Source organism: Macaca nemestrina, chromosome 4 (genome assembly GCF_043159975.1).
Source record: "Macaca nemestrina isolate mMacNem1 chromosome 4, mMacNem.hap1, whole genome shotgun sequence".
NCBI lineage: Eukaryota > Metazoa > Chordata > Mammalia > Primates > Cercopithecidae > Macaca > Macaca nemestrina.
Genome location: NC_092128.1, coordinates 108681576 through 108704086, shown reverse-complemented (window position 1 = coordinate 108704086; position 22511 = coordinate 108681576). Strand labels below are relative to the sequence as shown.

Sequence of the window (22511 nt, the reverse complement as noted above, 5' to 3'; positions counted from 1 at the left end):
AACTTCAAACCCTAACTCACACCAGGTAAAAAATAATTTAAGATGATTTACAGACCTAAACATAAAAATTAAAAACACAAAGCTTTAGAAGAATGTGTAGGACAATTTTTTTGCAATCTTTTTTGCAAAGATTTCTTAAAGAAGACACAAAAAGTTATAACCTTTAAAAAAATTGTGTAGGCTGTCATGAAGGGGCTCCCCCTGGTCCATTTGGGACAACTTGAACATAAAAATGAATAATGACAGTAATGTTGGAATTTACATTGGACGAATTTAAAAATTCCATGAGTCCACAGTAATATTGTAAATAAAAGACAGATGGCATGGGAAGAGTTCTTCTATAAAGAAAAACGTCAGATAAAAATGTAAAAGGAATAATAAAATTAGAAAAATCAATGGTTTGCAACTCCCAGAGTAGTAACAGATTCAGGCAAGGACCATTATGGACACCAGCAATTATTAAAAGGTTGTTGGGGCATATGATATTATAGTTTCAAAGTAGCATCTCTCAGATTATTTAATAATTTCATTGGGGATGATATGCTTTTACAGTGGAGAGATCTGGCAGTCACCACCTGAACCAAGTAATCAAACAGCATCAATACTAAAGCAAGCTGGCATTACCTGCCTTCTGATATGATGCAATAAGAACTATATAACATCAATTATGATAAATCCTTGTCAGAAGTTTTACTTGAATTTAGTCATTAAAAAAAATAAACAAACAGTATATGGGACATTCTACAAGTCAACTATCCTGGACTCTTCAGAGAAGTCAATGTGGTGAAAAACAAAAATAAAAAGGATAGTGGTGTGAAAACTCTTCAAATAGAAAAGAGCATAAAGAGACACGAGCATCGAACGCAATGCACAAGCCTAGAATGAATCTTGAATTAAAAAACAAAAGCCACAAAAGACAATTGGAGAATTGATTACAGTTAGGAGAATGCCCTTATTCTTAGGAGATGCACACTGAAGTACTAAAGGATAAGTGTCATCATGTATGCAACTTACTTCTGATTCACTTGGAAAAAAACTTATTTCTGATTTATTTGGAAAAACGTAAACACATAAGGCTGTTTTGAGATGGCACTGCTGTGTCTGTACCTGTCTATCTATACACAGTATATACACACATACACACAGTATGAATACATTTAAACATAAGATGCATATAGTATACATATACATATGTAACATATGTATGTGCCATAATCCCCCTCCCCAACCTTATCTGCAGTTTCCTTTTCCAGTTTCAGTTACCTGTGGTCAACTGCTTGAACTACAAAAATACTACATAGAAAATTCCTGAAATAAACGTTCATGAGTTTTAAATTGTGTGTCATTATGAGTGGCGTGATGAAATCTCCCACTATTTCACTCCATCCCACCCAGAACATGAATCACCCCTTTGTCCAGAATAGCCACATCATATGTGTTATCCGCCCATTATTGCATAAGTAAAATCAAAATGTTTATAGGGTTTTGGTTTATAGGGGTGTGGTTTCAGGCATCCCCTGGGGGGGCTTGAAATGTACTGTACATGGATAAGAGGTAACTACTGTATAGCAAAGAAAGCAAAGGCAAATTTTCATGGCAAAAAAATCATGAGACCAACTTTGCTCTTAAGTATGTGCTACACTTACAGGCAAAGAGAAACCAAACATCCTCAAAAACCACTTAAATCATGCTATAACACAGAATGCATATGAATTTTGTACACGTACCTTTGTATAACAATTCTTACCTACACAACAGTTTGAGTTGCACTAATAGACTTAAAGGAAAACCCATATAAGAATTCCGGACACTCAAATCATTCTGCCCTTAATACAACCATCAAATTACCGAAACACAAATGGAGATATTTAAAGGCTTCTAAAGTGTGCGTGACTATAGATAGAAGTCATTCTATTTTCATTTTGAGCCAATGTCACTTATATAACTGAAAATGGTCTTTTATTATTGCTGCTGTTATAAGATGTATGTGAGAGTGGAGTCACATCATCCAATGGTTCAGGGTCTAAAGTTTGTTCAGGTCTTTAGTAAAAATGTGTATAACATACACCACAAGCTTTTACAAGCCAAGTTTGTTGTAACTTGGCTTCAAAATGAACAAACAAATGAACAAACTTCATTTGTTCCCTGCACTAGAACTCAGGGACCCCTGGGGAAAGACAGATCTTTTACAAAGCACCACCTACCAAGGCTCGGACACACCATGTGTTATTTAATTCACATGACTGACTTATTACACTAGGACGCACATTTCAACTGCACTTCCTTCTGCTCCTCTCCTTACTTTTCTTTATGAATTTCGACAGCCCAACTCCATGGTAACATCTTTATATATTATCTCCATGGTGTTATTCTTAATCTTTATTTTCTAGGCCTCGTATTTTCCAGTGTCATTTACTTTCCTTTGGGATGTAATTAATGCTTTCATTCCGTCTTAATAAATCTGCTTACTCGTGAATGCTTTGTGTTCTGCCCTCTTCCCACACACACACATCCAAGGCTGCCTGCTAAAGTTTGGTCTTTGTTTTGTAGTCTTGTCTCATTCAATGATTTCTGTTACCATCAGCAGATAAAAGTAATTGTGTGCACATAACAGAACTTAACCTTTCAACAATCTGCTTTAAGACTCAGATTTATTTAGAAATTAACATCAATGACTTAGAAAACTTAAAGGGGAAAAACACATGTCATAGTGCTTTTAAGTCACTCCTCTGGCAGACATTAATCTATCTCCTGAACTCCAACTGTCTTTTAAAGCAACATAATTTCTGTGTGATCTATTTCCTATAGGAATATTAAAAATATTACTAAACTTTCATTTGACACAGTGCAGAGAGAAATATTAAGATTTAAAGATGGCTGGGTAAACCCGTATCAATGTTTTCATAATTTACGAGACAAACCTAAAATAGACATTGAGAAGCTGAATCTGGACGTGAACTACATGGTTTCAGAATTGCACTTGATAATGTTTGCAAATTCAAAGTTTGCCAAGAATATACCACATCTACTACATTCACCCACAAATATGTTTGAGCACTAAAATTGTGTCAGGTCTTCTTCTGAGCACTCCCATGGTGATTAACAAAACATCTATCCTCACATAGTTTACCTTCTTGAGGAAGCGGATGGAAGACAAAGTAGGGCTGGAAATATTGTCATTTTAAACTGAGAGGTCAAGATGATTTCATTGAGCAGGCGGCATCTGAGCAACAACTAGCAGGAGATAAGGAAGAAATGCCAGGTAGATATGAGGAAAGACACTTCAGATAGAGGGAAGAACAGGGGCAAAAGTTCTGAGGAGGGGTGGAGATGGTCACAGAGGAGTGCAGCCAGGTGGCCAGCGAGGCTGGAGCCAAGTGAGAGAGGGGAAGAACATCAGATGATGACAGATCAGTTAACAAAGGGCTGGGCCTTGTGTATGGGCCACTGTAAAGTCTTACTCTGAATGAGATGGGAAGACACTGGAAGATTTTCAGTAGAAGAGAAAAATAATGAGCTTAAGTTTTAACAGGCTCTCTGGCTGCTCTGCTGAAAAAAGCATAGACGTGGGGAAACCTGTTAGGAGACAGCGGCAATAATTCAGGAGAGAGATGATGTACTGACTCCATAGAATAGGGTGAGGGCAGTAGAGGGGATGAGAATAGATTGGTTCTAAATAAGGAGCCCAAAGCATTTGGTGACAGATTAGCCATGGGGTATGGGAGAAAACAAGGACTAAAACAGAACCGCAAGATGTAGAGCTTGAGGAACTGGAAGGATGGATGTGCTATTTAGTGAAAGTGGTAAGCTAGAGAAGGGGCAGTTTTGAGCAAGAATATCAGTTCAGTTTAGACATAAAGCATGAGATGCTTATTAATATCCAAGTCGAGATAAAGTAAGCAGCTGGATATGAATCAGGAATTCAGGGGAGCATAGAGATGAAATTTTAAAACATAAAATATGCAGAAATAAGAACATTCTTCTATGCCATAAAAATGAAAAAAAAAAAAACCAAAAACTAATAAATTGTATCTATTTATAGAACAGAAAACAATTATAAAGTGGGTCCTATGTAAGTCCACTAAGAGTTCCCATTTTAACAAACCGTAAGTGTTGAAAACCAAAGAAATGTAACACCACACAAGCATTTAAAATGGTTCAAAGGTAATACAAAAGGTCTCATGCTCTCAGCAGAATCTACAACTAGCCAATAGGGAAGATACATAAATAATACAAGGGAATGATTGAAGAGAGGGGAAAAAATCAAGTATATATTATTGACAATAACCATGACATTAGGACTGTTGCTTGGTCCAGGGAAAGAAGAGCAAGCCAGAAAGAGGAAAGGCATTTGACAACGTATATAGGTCATTCCATAGACTACAGGTTGGCAAAATGGGAAGATGCCATACAGCTGCCCAGTAATGTTGGGTGGTACGAAACACTTGTTAGCTCATCAACCCTGCAGGGGTCAACAACTTGGTAGTCAGTTATTTCACTTGCATGGGCTGAGTCAGCCAGCTGGCATGTTGGAGCTGGATCTCATCACTCGTTTAGTGCAAGTATCTCTCAAGATGGGCCCTGGGGATTAAGAATATTCTTTCATTTGTTTCTCTCTTTTTTTTTTAGAAGCTGCTGTAAGGTAGCCCAAAGTAACTGAAACGGGGTCTCTACAGCTACCTTCCTCCAGCTTCTATTGTCTCCAACCTTTTATTCTCCTCATAGTGGATTTCTCCTGGTGTTCAAATTGATTTTGCAGCCCTTTCCCCCCCGCCTTTCTCAGCTTTGGCTCTAACTCCTAAACTTAAATATAGCCATGTGTCACTTAATGACAGGGATACACTTTGAGAAATGTGTCATTAGGTAGCTTCCTCATTATCACAGTGTTAACTGACACAAACCTAGATGGTAGAGCCCACTATACACCTAGGCTATATGGTGCAGCCTATTGCTTCTAGGCTATAAACCTGTACAGCATGTTTCTGTGCTGAATACTGTAAGCAACTGTAACACAACGAGAAGTAGTATTTGCATATCTAAACACAGAAATGATACAGTAAAAATATGGTATTATAATTTTATGGGACCACCATCATATATGCAGTCCGTCGTTGACCTAAATGTTGTTATGCAGTATATAGCTGTATTTTCTCCACAGCTCACCTAGAAACTCCTTTGTTTTAATCTTCCAGGTCACAGAGCTATTTGTAACCCAATTTTTCCTTTAGGAGACTAATAAGGTCACTTCCACAAGTACAAAATACTGCTGATTTTTTAATTGTTGACTGTCTTTTTCCAGAACTTTTCTTTGGTCCCCCATAACAAAATCTACTTTTAGCTTTCCTAAAAAATCACACAATACATCAGTTATAAAATACCTGATGGCTAGTGCAAAGTTACCATTATTTTTGCCAATTTTGACTCAGTTCTGTCAACCATCAGCAGACCAGCACCCAAGGAGTTGTGTTGCTCCTCAGTGTACATATAAATATTATCTATGAATATTTAAAACTTCATCTTAGAGATGTATCACCAGCTTTGGCAATGAAGGAGTCAAGAGTCATATTACTATCTAGACAGGTGAAGGTCCCTCAATTAAGGAACTTGAAATATTTTCCAATGCATATGAGGACATCTCTGCATCACATAATGTCATTCCTTCAATACTTACTACAAGCAATTTTCAAATAAATGCTGTCAACTTTCAGCACAGGACTTGAGATCTTATTAATCTAGATCTGAAAATCAATAGTATCAACGGCGGTGAGCTCACTGCTCTCCTAGGAATCATAGGCAAGTGACTAAAAGTGTACTCTTCTTTTAGTAACTATCCTTCATCCCAAAGAATGTGTGTTCATCACACATTCTTCAATGCCTCCCCAGACCTATCTTTCTGTTCAGCTTTCTAAACAGAAGCTGAATTCCCAGGGGCCAGCTGGTAAGTAGTCAGCAAAGCCAGCACAGCTATTCATAGACAAGCTAGGTTTCTTTTCATTCAACAACATAAAACTCCTCAAGAATGTGGGAGGTAAGTGTTCCTGAAAATGTCACTCCAGTTGACAGAGCCATCTTCTACTCACTGTCCCTTTGGTGGCTCTTAGTTGGTGGAAGTGGCACACTAACAGCAATGCTAGGGAAGATGTAACATCAACTGCCCCCAGAGACAGCTGAGACCAATACCCTATGTCACAAAATAGAGCAGGTTAATGAAAGGTGTGCCATTCACATGTATGGCCAGAGGTATCCACCAACAGGCAGAAGTTACACACATTATCTCCCACGATGTGATATATAATAACAGCACATAAGTCCAAAAAGAAAGTATGAATCATACCACAGATAAAGGTTTGTAGTCCAAAGCTTGGCACATGTGACAGATAGGGAAAGTCAATCTCAAAATCTTGATGCCTAAGTTTTAAAAATCACCAGTATCCTTTTCTCTGAAAGACTTCTGGCCCAGCGTGGTGGCTCACTTGTAATCCCAGCACCTTGGGAGACCAAGGTGGGCAGATCATGAGGTCAGGAGTTCGAGACCAATCTGGCCAACTCAGTGTAACCCTGTCTCTACTAAAAATACAAAAAAATTAGCTGGGCTTGGTGGTGGGCACCTATAATCCCAGCTACTCAGGAGGCTGAGGCAAGAGAATCACTTGAATCTGGGAGGCAGAGGTTGCAGTGAGCCAAGACTGTGCCACTGCACTCCAGCTTGGGCGACAGAGCAAGACCCTGTCTCAAAAAAACAAAACAAAACAAAACAAAAACAAAGAAAAGACTTCTTAGGCAGTCATAGAGAAAATCAGACCCTCAAGAAGATCAGCAATAGAAGTAACCTCGTGATCCCCTTTACCATCAGCCTAACTCATGTTTCAGAAAATAGAATCACACAAAGACAACTAATCACAAGACTCAATTCAACTATAGGCTAAAATACTCAGAAAATAAAGTGTGCCTTACAGTCTAATAATGAGAACAGACTCAGAGCACATTACAGAGGCAGAGAATACAATAAAAGTAGTAGGATCTCTTTAATTTCATAAGGCTCTCAACAAAGGTTTGAAACTAGCACCATTCTTGAAAAACTTGCTCTCAAATAATGCAACAAAACAAGCAATAAATTATGACTATGGAGATACAGACATATAAGCAGCATATCTACTATATATAATACATATATATACTATATATAATACATATATATAGTAGATATAATGCATATATATAGTAGATATGCTGCCTATAAGTACTTTAAAATGTTTAAGGTAAGAATAACCAATAATAATCAGTAAAATCTTCTTTACAGTTTGTCTAATGAAAATGTATTAAATTTGATTCTGCTGCTGACTCTATCCTCCAAAGAGTCAGAATGGTGACCAACTCCATCCCTTTACTATCTCTCATCAGTTTCCTTCACTATTTCCTAATCATCCCTCACCCACATTACTCCAACAATTCAGTCTTATTCATCTCCAAAACATTCATTCCTCTACTCAAAATACCATTTCCCTCACCCAGTGCTTACCATTTTCAGTTCCCCTGCACAGGACGTTATAGAATTTGGACGGTTGTCCCCTCCAATTTTCATGTTGAAATGTAATTCCAAGTGTTGGAGGTGGAGTCTGGGGTGAGGTGTTCGGATCATGGGGGTGGATCCCTCATGAATGGCTTAGCACCATCCCCTTGGTGATGAGTGAGCTCTCACTCTGAGTTCGTGTGAGATCTGCTTGTTTAAAAATGTGTGGCATCTCCCTTCTCTCTCTCGCTCCCGCTCTTGCCATGTGGTATGCTGCTCCAGCTTTTCCTTCTCCCATGATTGTAAGCCTCCTGAGGACTCACCAAAAGCCGAGCCATGCTTCCTGTATAGCCCGCAGAACTGTGAGCCAATTAAATCTCTTTTCTTCATAAAAATTATCCAGCCTAAGGTACCTATCGGAAGCGACACATATGGACTAACACAGGAAGTTTCACCATCCTGCCTTTGCCCCAGTTCTCCCTCTCCTGGAATGCCTTTACCTTGAACACCAAACTATCATATTAACAGCAAAAATAAGCCTATTCATTGTTCAAGGTAGCTTAGGTATCACTTCCTCAATGAAACTTTCTCTGACCACCTATGTATAATATAAATTCCACATACCTTTCTTTAAGAGCACCTCCAGTCTTTCACGTTTCACATATTGTTCACATCTTCTTCTCAGCACTATACTGAAAACTCCTAGAGAACATTCTATATTCTAAGCACCTAAAGATATGCTTGGCATGTGTTAGGCATTCAATTAGTTTAAAAATTGCAACTATCACTGTATGAAAGTACAAAGTCATCTGCGTACTTGCTAACTAAGGTGAGAAAAACTTACATATATGGTTGGAGTTTCAACATAGTACAGCCCTCCCTTGGTATATGCAGGGAATTGGTTCCAGGACGACCAGCATACAGGGCATGCTGTGAAAACTATTTTAGGTCAGGTCCCTGATTTATGAAAAAAATTCACATACAACTGGACCTGTGCAGTTCAAACCTGTGTTATTCAAGGGTCAGCAGTATATTAAATAAGCCAATAATATTTTTATTTAATTAATAAAAATGTTCCCAACTCTCCCAAATTAACTAAATTGGTAATCTTTCTTTCCAATATATTTTGAATGCTATTTAGTGAAGTCATTCTAACAACACACTACAAAAATGAATACAATTATAGAGAAACAGAAACAAATCACTACATGAGTAGGAACCCATCTAACCCAAACAAATGGACATATTTATTGAGCATCTTCCATAAGTAAAACACCATGCTAAATACTATGCGGGAAATAAAATGGAAGACATGGTACTGATCCTCAATCTTAAATAACTGATTTCTAATTATTTATGTAACTGTATTACCTCCTTTATCAAGCTTGAATGAGTCTGATAAAGGAGGTAATACAGTTACATAAATAATTAGAAATCAGAGTCAAAGATAATTATAATACAAAGAAGACTGAACTTCTGGTGTGTATGACCAGAAAGGCTTAATGAAAAGGCTGGCCTCAGAGAAAATGAGACTTTCAAAGAAACGAAAATTTATGTTCCAAGGAAAGGGTAGACTAAATTAAAAAGAGAAGCACAAGCAGGTCTGTGAACAGCAAGGAGCTGGACAATCTGGAGAGGCCCCATGTGAGGGAGTCACAGGAAGTGCAGCTGGAATGGAAAGCTGGAATGGCACAGAGTGCCAGGAAGTCAGCATGGGAGTGTGTGCCTGCCTTTTACACCAAGGGCATGCAGGCTTGACTGAGGAGGCTAGGTCCTGAGGACAAGGAAAATGTTCCAAAGGCCAGCAAGAGTCCATTGCTTCTAAAAAGCTGGCAGAGAGCCTCGTCGTTCAAAGAGAACAAACATGGACTCCACTGGTTACTGGCTGTCAACAAAAAGGTGTGGCTGTGGTTTCTCCAGGATACAGCTGGTCAACTCCAGAAATGACATTTTCTCAGTGTCCTATAAAATATCTATTTTAACACCCAGACAAATGGAGGTCATGAAAGAAATAGTTATGAATAACACTTTTCAAAGTTAGGAGGAGTACGTAACTTTCAAACTGAGTCTGCGGAGCATTCAAATTTCAGAGTGGGCTGGATGGTCCCTTCTAGTCCAGAAGCCCCCACCTCATCCACCTTCATTTCCAGTCTTCAACAAAGAGGATCTTTTGCCCTCCACATAGAATCCACCTCATTTCCTAAATCAAATGAATGCACACTTCCTTTTAGCGTCACACTGCTGCAGTCCACACAAAGAAGGCTACAAGCTAACAGCCTGGGACCAAATCTTGTCCCTACAGAGGTGATGGTATTTGTTGGCTTGCACAATGTTTCTTTCTCTTTTTTTTTTTTTTTTTTTTTTTTTTTTTTTTGAGATAGAGTCTTGCTCTGTCACCCAGGCTGGAGTGCAGTGGCACAATCTTGGCTCATGGCAACCTCCGTCTCCTGGGTTCAAGTGATTCTCCTGCCTCAGCCTCCCAAGTAGCTGGCATTACAGGCGCCTGCCACTATGCCCAGCTAATTTTTATATTTTTAGTAGAGACGAGGTTTCACCATATTGGCCAGGCTGATCTTGAACACAATGTTTCTTAAACACTGAATTAACTGCAATATTAAAGATGTGAGCTTTTCACATAAATAAAATCCAGATTTCTTGTTCCTCTATAAAAACAGGCAATCGTGGCAATACTCCCCCATTTACCCGTCTGCCACCCACCCACCTTGCTCACTCCCAGCTCTGCCTGGTCCCTGCCAGCATTTATTATTCCTCCTGGCTTACAGGGTCTGTGAAGCCCTAATAGTTGGTGGCCAGTCTGAGTCAGCTGTGTTGGGTGAGCGCTCAGAAAGAGCATTTCCTCGTTTCACATTCCAGTACTGCTGCTTACTAGCTGTATAACCTTAGACAAGTTACTTAACCTCTCTATGCCTACGTTTCTTCTTCTGTAAACCAGGGACAATTATACTACAACTTACCTTAGAGGGTTGCTGTAAGGAATCAATCAGTTTATAAAAAACAGTGGTTCTCAACAGTGTGGTGAGGAGGATTGTGTACTCCCCCTCCCTCACCCGTCAAGACCTGAAGCATTTGGCAATGTCTGGAGGCATTCTTAGTTGTCATGACTAGAGAAGGTACCACTAGCATCTAGTGGGTAGGGGCCAGAGATGCTGCTAAATATCCTACAATGCACAGAACAGCCCCCAACAAAGAATTACCCAGCCCAAAATATCAACAGCGCTGAGGCACAGAAGCCCTGACATAAAGCATTTAGAACAACTCCTGGCACAAAGAAAGTCCTCAGTATGCATCAGTTATTACCACCAATGCCCAAGGCAAGTCTTGGCTGGTGTTCCTCCCCTCAGCTAGAGAAAAGTTTGATGCCCTCTGTGTTACCTTTGAGGAATTTAACATACAATTAAAATAGCAAAAGGTACTTGAAATTCAGTTTCCACATCATTAATTTAATAAATGCTTAATTTTAAAAAATAATTCTGATAATATATTTTCCTGAAACAAGCAGCAAACAAGAACACACTTTGGTGAGCAATAATGCACAGTATTTGAAAAGTATACTGTCCTGGAAAATATAGGACATAGAAACCTATGATTACAGCAACTTGGAAGGTCCTGGGCCAAATTCCTCCAAACTCCAGACTGAATACACTGAGGCTGCTCGCTAGTCTCACAATACTATTTTGAAAACTGTAACTAGAGAGGAAGAAGAGAAGTGTTTTAAACTAAAGAGTCTACTGAACTTGATTCCATACCGCTTGTTCAGGAAGATCCTCCAGGCTTAAATAGCTCAGAGTCAGGGATTCCTGGTGAGAGTTAAAGCTTTAATCTTGATTCACCACAAGAAGTATCTTCCGGATCCAGGTCAGCTCACAAATAAAGCAAGCAAAACAACTGAAAAGGCCTGAGCTGTACTGATATATCGTGTAAGAGGCTGCCGGGAGTTCCAACACAGGACATCAGAACTGATGACGGCCTGCTACAAGCCCTTGCAGCCATGAACCAGGGGTACTGACCAGGCTTCTTAGCCTAGCACTGCAAGTAACACAGGGCTAATCTCTCTGGGCCTCAGTTTTCTCATCTCTAATATTAAAAAGTGGAAATCATTGTTAGTATTTTCCAATACCATAAACACAGCGAACACTGATTTTATTCGTGACCGTGTGCCTTCAGCATTTATAGCCCAAAGACATGAGTTCTCTCAAAGGACCTCTTGGTAACTGCAGAAGGCAGACCCTTAACTACAACAGAAAACAAGTTCTGTGGAATCAAAGCTGAGAAAAGCCTAACAGTTTGTCTCTCAAAGATAAGATGATAAAAGTGTAAATAAAATAACAGAGCTCTACAATCTGCAAAAAACTGTGCATGTATAACACAAATTGTCAAGTCTTTTAAGCTCAAGTCAACATATATTTTAACACCTGTGTATGTAATAGTGCAATACCAATGCTATCAGGACTGGTAACTGGTGTCAAAGAGATGCTCCCAAAAGTGCTATGAGAAAAGAAGGCTTCTGTTATAGAGACACAGGAAATGCTTTATTGATAAAGCAGCATTTGAGTGGACTTAGAGGGACAGGTAGAATTTTGGCTGGCTGGAGTTGTCTATCCAGAGGGCATTCCAAGCAGAACAAGTAATGGCACTGAAGCTGGAAAGCCTGAGGCAAAGACCAGGAGTCCAATTTGGGGCACTGGGCTCATGGCAAAAGATGGAGGTCAAATCATGATGACCTGGGTCTTCAGAATATGGGCATCAGTTGCATGAACAATTTTAAAGAACAGAGATAGTCAGAATGTCTAGTTTTGATATTTTGGCCTAAAGAGCAAAAACTCTCTTTTGCTTAAACTTAAGTACCTTCCAATATTTAAAAAAGAAGATACTAATTCCATTAAAATTATTCTAAAGAAAAAAATAAATTCTATTAAGTTACAGGAGAGTCAAAAAGACATACAGAAAGTAAATTAAGCTATTTATTAGTCTGTTGTTATTCGTCTACCATATTCCACTCATAATTACCAAAATATGCAAACCTTAGAAATAAATAATGCGTATTTTTAAATTTTAAGACCACTGTTAACAGCATGCTCAATCACATTAATTTATAAACTGATTTTGACTTATTTTTAAACATAACATATTACTAAGAAAAAGAAGTTATATCACTGACCTAAGGGCTTCCTCAATAACAGGAAGAAATTCTACTTGCTAAGAGAAACTATGAGTCAGCAAACTCTAGACAATACTTCTAAGCATAAAGTTAAGGCTAGGAAAATAGTAACACATTTTAAACTCCTTTTCAAACATTTCTAAAATTAAAACAAAATGTTAAAAGTCATTTTTAAACCACAGCTTTCTATTAACAGAAATCAGATTCATCCAGAAAGTTTATACCTGTTCATTCTTCAGAAAAGGGAAGGAAAATAAGGCAAAGGATTATCGTAGCCCAAGAAGAAGCAACGTCTCATCTTTTTAAAATTAACTTTTACAAGTTTGTGGACAATAAATTCATGCTGTTGAAATATTATATTTTTATATATACAGAAATATATTGATAGGGGACTTTCATGAAGGAAATATAGCAGAAAAAACACTAGCCTGAAAATGAGCAGGGCGAAAATTTGATACCAGTTTGGCCATTAGGTGCATTATTTTAAAACTCGCTGACCTTCTCTGGGCCTCCACAGCCCCAGCTCTAAACTAAGAGGGGTGAATCACATGATCGCTAAATTAAGGGGGGTGAATCACGTGATCTCTAAAATGCCACATCATAAAACATAATTTTAAGTAATAGAGACTTGCTGCTGCTCAGGGTCGTGAGGTTGGGGGTTAATGGGAGGTGGGGTAGAATGAATTAGGCTTTGGAGTAAAGCTAATGGGAGTTCAAATCCAAGCTCCATCAGTACTAGCTCAGTAGCTGAAGTGTAAGTTTCCTTCACTATCAAAAAAGCTTAATATTTTCCTTTGCAACATGTTGGAAGGAATAGAATGTATATAACATACCTGGCATATCATAGGTACTAAATAAAGGCAAGCATTACGTTTCTGGTCAGTAATACAAGTTCTAATGAAGAACAATAATCCACTTGCCAATGCAGCTTCCTAGAATTTGGCTTGGAGAAGAGCAGAGACAGACTGCCACTGCTTTCCAAGTGGAAGGCGGGTACAGGTAATAAGAAAGAGGATTCATGCTTGGAAGTAGAAAGGATTAAAAGCAGGGAGCTGAAGAAAAAGCAAAGACTTTGAGTTCTGCATATAACAATGGAAAGGACACAAACTACATAAGATAAGGTGCTGAAGGAAACAAGATCTTTTCATTCAGAGGGCCTCTGGAGAAAAAATATATACACAATGAATTACTGCAATGATTTCATAACCAAAACAAAGCAGAAAGTTGGTTAGAGTTTATGAGTATCACTAAAAGAAAACAAGACTTTGCAATATACAAATTATCTTTCCCTTGCTTGCCTGTAATTCTCACATGGGATACAAGATGATCCAATCCCTGTACACTTCTCCAGTGCCACCTCTGACCACTGTCCCCTCACCTCACCCTTCCCTAGTTTCACTCAAAGGTTCCCTTTGTCCCTGCAACATGCCAAGTTCACTCTTCCTTTAGCTCCTTTACACTGTTTATATCTGCCTAGAAACTTCCAGCCCATTTTCTCATGGCTGACTCAGCTAAACATTCAGCTATCACCCAAAATGTCACCTCCTCATGGAGGTCTTTCCTGACCACCCCATTTCTCCACACAACCCAGTCACTCTCAAGCTCCCTACCCAGTAATACCTTCTCTGACATTAATTACTATCTAAACTTGTCTTTTTGATTTACATGTGTATTATATTCTCCATCAAAAGTTAAAATCTTTGAGGGTAGGGGCCTTATCTAAATTGCTCACTACTCAATCTCTAACACCTAAAACAATGGATGGCATAGATAATCACTCAGATAAACTGTCCAATGAATAAATCCAAATGATGTTAATTACCATCCTTCTGTGAACATAAGTAAGGTAATATCCCTCAGAGGCTGTTTAATTTCATTTCTTTCATGCAGTTTTAGGCAATGCAATAATGCTGTTTTAAAAGACCAATGTTTGAGACAGCTAGATTTTAAAGAGGGTGACTTCTGCATGACAACATATTGTACACGTTTTCACTTTATGAACACGAATAATCCACCACTTTAATTACCAGAATCCGTAAATAAAACAAGGATACCATAAGTTGTTTTGTGAGATCCTGCTTCTATAAAGAGGCGTATGGGTAGATGGTATATAGATGGGAATTACCTTTCAGAACTCTACCTAACAAGGAAATGCAGCAAACTGGACTAATTCCAGTAAAGATTTAATTAGACCCGTTACTTTGTTACCTTGCTAAACTTATCCAAACTAGTACAAGTGTTGAATTCAGTGATTCCATCTGTGAAATAGAAGACAAATGACATAGTGAACAAAGAAAAGTTCCACAATGTCGACCCATGTTTGAACTAAAAGAGAGGAGGAAAAAATCCCTAACCCTAAATCAAAAGTAATCAAGCAACTAAAATTTCAAACAATGGCGAGATATCTATGAGTAGGCGAAGCAGTGAACTGAAACCACAGCGAGAACATTCATGATTCGTGCTTTCATTTTTTTTTTTTTTTGAACACGACTTTTCTCAATGAATAGAAGAGACTCACAACCGCCTGTGTCTGGACAACCCACGCATTACACCCAGTCACAAATTCTTGGTCCCTCTGGAGGGCCCATGGCTCCAGCACGGGGACGACCCCATTGGGGATTCCTCAGGGTCCGCAGGCTGCAGCAATGGGGACACTCCCGCTACCTATATCCATCGCTGAATCCCTGCCCAAGCCGTGGGAGCAGCGGGACTCAGCATTCTGCAACTTCACTCTTGTGTCCATTATGAGCACAGCCTGCCTCGCCCCTCCTCCCCCGGAGGCTCGCGCAGGACTCAGTAAACAGAACAGGAGTGGGCTATGGCCTCCGTCCGCGGGTCCCCTGTACGCCCCCATGCAAGTCATCTGACCCAAGAGACTCAGTTTTTCAACCTGTCAAATAGGGGAACGAGAAACCCAGCCTACCTCAACGGGTGGTTCCTGGCCGGCCGCCCCAGGCTGGCCCGGGAACTGCGGCTCAGCGGTCGCGCCCCGGCCTGAGGGGCGGGGCTTGGCGGGGCGGGACCCGGGACACAGTCCGGCGGGCGACGTGCAGCCCACCGCCCGCACCCAGCAGCCCCGGGACCTCCGGCCCGTGACGTCAGCACGCTGACGTCGACGCACAGAGTTCGCATCTCGCTCGAGGGACCAAAGACCCGACTGGCTCCCGAGCGCCTCCGTAGAGGAGCCAACCTATTGGTCAAATGACCTGTCAATCTCCTACTGACCAGTAAGCGACGCGGAAAGGAGGGAGAGGGCGGGCCGGCCTGCCTGTAGGAATGGGTGGGAAATCTGGACTCCAGCTTTGAAACACCGAGCTGGTTGGACTTTCCCGCATTTTGCATCACACGATTTAACAAGCGTCGGATTCCTTTTCGTCCGCGTTTCTGCGCCTTCCGCTTCCCTTCAGTCATTCGATGGGGGTTTATGCTCCAGCTCGTGGGAAAATGTCATGGAAATGGGTTTCAGGGCCCCTTGGGCATCTCATGCTGAGCCCTCCAGGAATGAAAACAGGGCAAACCATTTCTATGCCGGTACTTAGTTCAAGAGTCACCTCTTCTAACTCTCACCTCCCCCAGACCTATTTAGGATACCTTTTCTCTGCGCTGCTAGTTCGTAATTAACATCTCTAAGGGGTAGTCACATTTGATTCTGTGTCTGTTTTCACACGAAGTTGGGCACCTTTTATTGTTTTATTTAGAATTTAATTAAACTTTTCTCCCAATAGATGCTACAGTTATACACATTTTTAGAAGTACAGAGGTATACAGTGAACATTCTTTGGATCCCCGTTTCATTATTTGTATATTTTTCCAAAGTCATTATAAGTGTCGATATTAATTTTAAGTTACACAAGACTATGTCCATGCAAAAAAAAAAAAAAAAAAAAGCTTAAACGTTACAAATTATGCTTGTATACCTTTTAGGCCCTAATTACAAACCCAATCTGTAGATGATGACTCCTAGATCCTGTGCATTTGCAGGTGTAGATGTTTTTTTACACTCAGCATTGAAATCTTTCCATATCTGTATATAAATCTACCTCATTCTCTGAAAATGCTGCATGTCCTCAGAACCAATATGTATATATATACACATATATATAATTAATGTACCATTCCCCCACCCTCCTATATTTGTTTATTAATATTACTGTGAGAAGTAATGGTTCCATAAACATATATGTAGGTGTCTTTTTGTACTTAGGTCCAAGTATTTCTTTAGAGTACAGATACCAACATGAGAATGTACTGGATCATAGAGTATGCACGATGTAAATCCTTAATAGATTTCACTGATTTGCTTCCCTGAGTAGTTGTTCTAACTTACATTCCCACTCCTAGTATTTGAGCAATTTTTCCCTGTATCCTTGCCAAAATTGATAAAATACAATTTTAAAAACTTCTATAAACTGGTAGATGCGAAAACCTTTTAAAGGATAACACATATACAAAATACAATAATCATAAGTGCTTGTCTTAGTGACAGTGTGAACAAACTTGTGTAACTACCACCTCATACCAAAATTTTAAATGTTTACCAGCAATATAGAAGCTTTCCTCATGCTCAGTCTTAGTCATTATACCCCTATGCACAGGCACAATTCTGAATCCTACCATCAAATTAGTTTTGCCTGCTTTCGAATGTTTATAAGTAGTCATACATAATATGTACTCTTATGTGGCTCTTTTTGCTTAATACTATATTTGTAAGATTGATCCATATTAAAGAATATAATAGTTTCGTTTTCATTTTTGTATATAATTCCAAAATTTTTTGTCTATTCTATTGTTGTCTGACAGTAGATCATTTAAAGTTTGGGGTAATTACAAATGACGCTGCTATGAATATTCTTGTACCTGTCTTATGATGCACATAGTTACACATTTGATTTTGGAAGATCCCTAGAAGTAGTGTTACTATGCAGAGGGTATATATTCAATATATTCAATATTAATAGACACTGCCTAATAGTTTTTAGGTTTTACTAATTTATACATGCCCTTGCCCTGAATGAAAATTTCAGTTACTCTGCATCTTTGCCAACACTTACTGTACTCATTTGTGTTTTGTGTTCTTCCTTTTTCTTTTCCTTTTTAAATGTTATACATTCTGGTGAATAGGTAGGGTCATCACATTGTGGATTTAATTGCATTTACTCATGTGTAGCCTCTGAAGTCTCAAAGAAATTGATGGAAACCATTCCTGAGGAAGCTCAGATATTGGACTTACTAGACAATGATTTAAGTCAACTGTCTCACATATGCTCAAAGAACTAAAGGAAACTGAGAGTTGAAGCCAGTTGGGCTTCTGGGTTGGGTGGGGACTTGGAGAACTTTTCTGTCTAGCTAAAGGATTGTAAATGCACCAATCAGCACTCTATGTCTAGTTAAAAGTTTATAAATGCACCAATTAGCACTCTATGTCTGGGTGGGGACTTGGAGAACTTTTCTGTCTAGCTAAAAGTTTATAAACACACCAATCAGCACTCTGTGTCTAGCTGAAGGTTTGTAAATGCACCAATCAGCACTCTGTAAAAACAGACCAATCAGTACTCTGTAAAATGGACCAATCAACTGTCTGTAAAATGGACCAATCAGCTCTCTGTAAAATGGACCAATCAGCAGGATTGGATGTTGGTGGGGCCAAATAAGTAAATAAAAGCAGGCCAGCAGAGCTAGCAGGGCAACCTGGTGGGGTCCGTTTCTACAATGTGGAAGATTTGTTATTTTGCTGTTCGCAATAAATCTTGCTGCTGCTGGCTCTCTGGGTCTGCACCACTCTTATGAGCTGTAACACTCATGGTGAAGGTCTGCAGCTTCACTCCTGAAGCCAGCAAGACCACGAACGCAACAGGAGGAATGAACAACTCTGGATGCACCACTTTTAAGAGCTGTAGCACTCTGCGAAGGTCTGCAGCTTCACGCCTGCACTCAGTGAGACCACAAACCCACCAGAAGGAACAAACTCCGGATACACCATCTTTAAGAGTGATAACTCACTTCTAGGGTCTGCAGCTTCATTCTTGAAGTCAACCAGACCACGAACCCACCAATTCTGGACACAAAACCATGAACATAAAATGTGAAGGAAAATAGGGTAATGATGTATAAGCAAAAGGAAAATATCAATACAAAGATAGAAATTGTGAAAAGGAACCAAATAGAAAAATCTTGGGCTTGCAAGTACAAATAAGTTAAATGAAAACCTCATTTGAGAATTTCAGGAGACACTTTTTGCATGTTGAAGGATGAATCAGTAACTTGAAGAGAGGAAAACTGAAATTATCCAGTCTTAGGAGCAGAAAGAAATAACAAGAAAGGAAAATGAGCAAAGCCTAAGGGACCCAGGGGATATCAACAAGGATACCGAAATATGTATTACAGAAGTCACACAAATAAAAGAGAGAGAAAAAGAAAAAGTACATTAGAGGAGAAAAATGTCTAAGAACTCCCCAAATTTGGCAAAGAAAAAAAGAAGATTCAATTAAATAAAATCAGAAATGAAAGTGAAGACATTATATCAAACTTATAAGGAAAAAAGATTATAAGATTCCACTGTGAACAGTTGTGTGCTGACAGATTAAATAACCTGAATGAAAAAGATATGTTCCTAGAAACACACAAATTACCAAAACTAACTCAAGAAAAAAGTACCAGATCTCTAACAAAGAGATTGAATTAGTCCTTTAAAAACAGTAACAACAAAACTTAATAAACAAAAGCCAAAGACCAGATGGCTTCACTGGTGAATTCTACTGGACATTTAAATTATTAACACCAATCCTTCTCAAACTCTTCCAAAAAATTGAAGAGGTAGGAACACTTCCTAACTGATTTTCTGAGGCTAGTAATGTTCTCATACCAAAGCAGACAAAGCCGAACAAAGACACTATAAGAACTAGAGACCAATATTCCTGTATGATTATGGACTCAAAATTCTCAACAAACTATCAGCTATTTGAATCCAAGAGCATATTAAAAGATTATACACTATGACCAAGTGGGATGTATCCTAGTAATGCAAGGGTGGTTCAACAAAAGAAAATCAAGTTTATTTAACGTATCGGCGTAATAAAATGAAAGAAACCATATGATCATGTCAATTGACACATAGCATTTGAAAAAAATCAACATTGTTTCTTGATAAAAACACTCAGAAAAGTAAGAAGGGAATTTCCTAAACCCACAGCTAACATCATACTCAATAATGAAATAAAGAAAGTTTCCCCTTAAAAATCAAGAACAGACAAGGATGCCCACTTTTACCACTGCTCTTCAACATTGTACTGGAAGTTGTAGTTAGAGCAGTTGGACAAGGAAAAGAAATAAAATGCATACAAATTAGAGAGGGAGAAGTAAAACTATCTCTGTTCAGAGATGCCATGATCTTCTTTCTAGGGAGTTCCAAGGAATCTGAAAAAACAAGAATGACACCACTAGAACGAATAATTTAGCAAAGTTGCAGGTACAAGATCAACACAAATCTAAGTTGTATTTCTATGCACTAGTAATGAACGAACTGAAAAGTAAATTAAGAAAATGTCATTTACATAAGCATTCAAAAATTAAAATAGCTAGAAATTAAGCAATGAAAGACTTGTATACTGAAAACTAAAAATCATTGCTAAAACTAATTTAATACCCAGATAATTGGAATTGCATACCGTATTCAAGAGTTTGAAGACAATATACTTAAGATGCCAATACTTCTGATCACCATTGTTAAATTAAACAGGAGGCCATTGACCTAACACTGTGTCCGTACTTTGAGTTCCTTCATAATGTATCACAATCTAACTCAGTACATAAAGAAACAACTTGGGAGTCTGATTTTTATAACACATGGCCTGATCTTTACCAGTCACAGGCAGCCAACTGATCGGACCATATCCATGTCAGTCAAATGTCTAGCTCTAATCAATCGAGCTATTTCTGCACTTTACATCACATTCTGTCTATAAATATTCACTGCCCATGTTGCAAAGTGGAGGTCTGAACCTCTTCTATTCTGAGTCCTGCCTAATTCATGAATCATTCTCTGCTCAAATGCTGTTAAATTTAACTTCTCAAAAGTTTTTCTGTTAATATAATCTACAGATTCAGTGAAATCTCTGTCAAAATTTTGATAGCATTTTTACAAACAGGAAAAAACTAATCCTCAAATTCATGTAGAATTGTCATTGTTAAATTCTACAAGAATTTAACAATAATTTTAAAATAGCCAAACCATCTTGAAACAAACCAAGTTAAAGAATTCACATATTCTGACTTAAAAACTTACAAAGAAGCTATGGTAATCAAGAAAGTGTGGCACTGGTGTATAGAGACATATAGATCATTGAGAGTCCAGAAATAAACTCGTACAACTATTTCCAGTTGATTTTGAACAAGGGTACCAAATGTAGAAAATGATAATCTCACCAACAAATGTTGTTGGTACAACTGGAAATACATATGCAAAAGAGTGAAATGAGACCCTCTGCCTCACTCCATTTACAAAAATTGACTCAGAATATACCAAAGACTAAATATCAGAGCTAAAACCAAAAACTCTTAGAAGAAAACATAGGGGTCAATCTTGGTAAATCCTTGGATTTGGCAATGGATTCCTTGGTAGCAGAAAAAAATCATAAACATCAACAACAAAAATTTTGCTATTAACTGTACTCATCAACATTAAAAAGGCTTTATGTCAAAGAACATTATCAAGAAAATGAAAAATCAATCTACAGAATAGAGGAAAATATTTGCAAGTCATCTAACTGATAAGGGTCTAATATCCAGAATATATACAGAACTCCTCAACTCAACAACAAAAAGACAACGCAACTAAAAAATAGGAAAAGAAACAGAACAGACATTTCTTCAAAGAAGATATACAAATCACCAAGAAGACATGAAGACATGATCAAAATCATTAGTCAATAGGGAAATGAAAATCAAAACCACAGGCACAATTTCACAGCCACTAGAATGACAAGAAATTGGAACCCTTGTGCATTTCTGGTGAGAATGGAAAATAGGGAAGCTGCTGTGGAAAACGGTTTGGTTGCTCCTCAAAAAATTGAACTTAGATTTACCATGTGACTCATCATTTTCAGTTTTAAGTATATACCCAAAAGAGTTAAAAGCATGTACTCAAACAAGTATAAGTACATATATATGTTCATAGTCCCACCACTCACGAGAACCAAAAGTTGGAAACATCCCAAATATCCATCAACAGATTAATGGTCAGAAAAAAATGTGATGTATACATACAATAGAATATTATTTAACATAAAGAGGAACAAAGTGCTGAAACATGCTACAATGCGAATAAACCTGAAAACATTATGCAAAGTGAAAAAAGCCAGACACAAAAGATTACATATTGTGTGATTCCATTTATGTGAAATATTAAGAATAGGTAAAGCCATACAGACAGAATACAGATTGGTGCTTATCAGGGTTTGGGAGTAGGGGGAGGATGGAGAAAGTGCTTATGGGCTAAGGGGTTTTCCTTTGAGGTGATGAAAATATTTTGAAACTAGACAGAAGTGGTAGTTGTACAACATTTGAAACGTACTAAGTAAACCCTAATGAATTTTTCAAACCCTAATGAACTTTCAAATGCTTAAGTTTATGTTATGTGAATTTCAACTCAAAAAACATTAATTCAGTGGCTCAACTACTACCAAAAGAAATATGTTCAGAAGAGGTTTGTTCCCCTTCCCAAACTTTCATGGAGTGAAGGTAGTAGGGAGATCTATAGCTATTGTAATTATGAAAGAACTATCTAAATTACTTTAAATATTTGCAATGTTCCACTTAAATTATGAC

General features: G+C 38.4%; 1 protein-coding gene across 2 annotated transcripts in view; it reads right to left on the bottom strand.

Annotated features, from left to right (window-relative positions):
• LOC105497772 (STARD3 N-terminal like) overlaps positions 1-15790 on the bottom strand; it is a 53555-nt gene extending 37765 nt beyond the window's left edge. The window contains exon 1 of one of the 2 annotated variants that reach the window (XM_011769116.2): positions 15613-15790. The gene's annotated coding sequence lies outside the window, so the exon portion shown is untranslated. Of the gene's footprint in view, positions 1-14897; positions 14949-15612 lie in introns of those variants that run through there. The other variant, XM_011769118.2, reaches the window with a different exon arrangement.
• Positions 15791-22511: the final 6721 nt, after the last annotated feature.